We start from the raw sequence: 2,302 nt of genomic DNA on the forward strand, positions 1-2,302 counted from the left end.
AGATATTCCAGAGAAGAATGGATGAGGTAATCAAACCAATTACTCATTTTTGTATTGCATATGTAAATGATTTACTTATTCATTCAAATAATATTGATGAACATATTGAACATCTTGAGAAATTCTGTTATATTATGAAAAAACATGGTATTACACTTTCTCAAAAGAAAGCTGAGATAGCTAAAACAGAAATAGAATTTTTAGGGTTATTTATAAAAGAAGGAGAATTGCAATTGCAATCCCATATTGGAGAAAAGTTTCAAGAATTTCCTGAAGAAATCAAAGATAAAAAACAATTACAAAGTTTCCTTGGTATATTAAATTATGCTGAAAGATTCATTGAAAATTGTGCCAAATTAAAAAATTATTTTCTTCCAAAATTAAGAAAAAATATAATGTGGTCTTGGGAAGAGCAAGATTGTGAAAATATAAGAAAGGTAAAGGAAGAATTAAAGGTATTGCCCAAACTTGTAATACCTCAAGAAGAAGATTTTTTTATCCTGGAAACTGATGCTTCAGATTACTACTGGGGAGCAGTATTAAAGGTTAAAAAGAATCATAAGGAATATAAGTGTGAAAAAGATTGTTCTTGTCCTGAAATACTTGCAGGTTATACATCAGGAACATTCAAAGAAGTTGAAACAAGATATGAGACGAATAGAAAAGAACTCATTGCTGTAAAAAGAGGAGTTCAAAAATATGAAGATTATTTATTACCAAAGAAGTTCTTGATCAGAACTGATAATACTCAAGTTAAAACATTTTTGAAAAATAATGTTGATCCATCTGTGACTAATAGATACATAATTAGGATACAGATTTGGTTTTCATATTTCAAATTTAATATTGAATATATTAAAGGAAAAACTAACTTTCTTCCTGATTATCTTAGCAGGGATGGAGCTAGAACAATTAAGGACGAAAGTCCAGATACTTGAGATAAAAGTTTCCTATTTGGAAACCCAAATTCAAAATATCCAAGATAGCCTTCGAGGCAAGAATTTAGCCCATGAGTCAGAAGTTACTTGTACCAAGACTAGTATCCCTTCACAGGGACTTGTGAATACTAGCGCTCTCCCCGAGGATAAAGGGAAAGAAAAGAAGGTAATAGGAACCCCTTCACAGGGAATACTTAAACCTATTACTGGTAATAGAGATATTCAAGATATCAAAAGAGAAGGTAGCTCTTCACAGAGCCAAACCCAATCTATACTTTCTATTGAAAGGATAGATCCCAAAGATATTGTTAAGATATGCCATGAAGCAAAAATGCCCAAAAAAGATAACTATGAAGAAGTAACACTCTTTATTGTTATTTTTAATATTCTTTCAGATTGGTATCTAGAGATTGGAAAGTGGATGAAGACTCTCCATTATTCGAAATACAACAAGATAAACTTTTATCCAGGAGCACCAGCTAACTGGGTTCGAAATTGCTTTGAAATAGGAAATATACTTTGTATATATCCTAGTAAAGATCTCAAGGAAATAGCTCAGCTTCCAGCCAACATCAGGAAAGCTGTCAAGAGATATACTGAAATTGTTAAAACAACAAATATATATATCAGATTCCATTCAGCAACAATGGAATGGGATCCTATCCTTGAATATATGCATCCATCGTTCCATGTGATCAAAATGGGATTAACAAATCAACATTTTTTACCAGCCAATCAAAAGGTTGTTAAAAATGGATATCAAGATATTCTTAACATGATACCTTATAGAAGAGCAAAAGGATATAAAGAGATATTTGAACATGTAACTCAGATAATTACTGAGAAAGAAAAAAATATGGGTTTATCCATCTGAAGATCATATTATCTATTCCAATACAAGAATGGATACCAAAGAAGAAGATATTTGTTATCTTGACCATTTATTATCTGCAATTATATCCAACCAAGTACACGGATCAGAAGATATGGCTAAAGAACTATGCAAATTACTTTGCACCAATAGTTACAAGTGGCAGACAAACTCAAAAGATAAGGCATCTACTTTCAAAAGAAGTGGTCCACCCAACAAGAAGACAATGAAGAATTCGGTGGAGATAAGATGGTCTAGCTACCCAACAAAGAAAAAAGGAAAACACCTGTCCAAGATAAGATTCCAAAATCTCCTATAAAAGGAGGGATGAAGGAAGGAGGAGGATATCTCGAAATACCTTAAAATAACCTCTCTTAAACACATTTGAGAGAAATCTTTTGTAATCTGACTACACTACTTGTATTCAGAAAAATATTAGATAGCTTGAAGATAGGAAAGCGTGTAATAAGGTAATCACTTATGGAGTTTTAAA

The sequence above is a fragment of the Olea europaea genome, chromosome 3, assembly GCF_002742605.1.
Source record: "Olea europaea var. sylvestris chromosome 3, O_europaea_v1, whole genome shotgun sequence".
NCBI lineage: Eukaryota > Viridiplantae > Streptophyta > Magnoliopsida > Lamiales > Oleaceae > Olea > Olea europaea.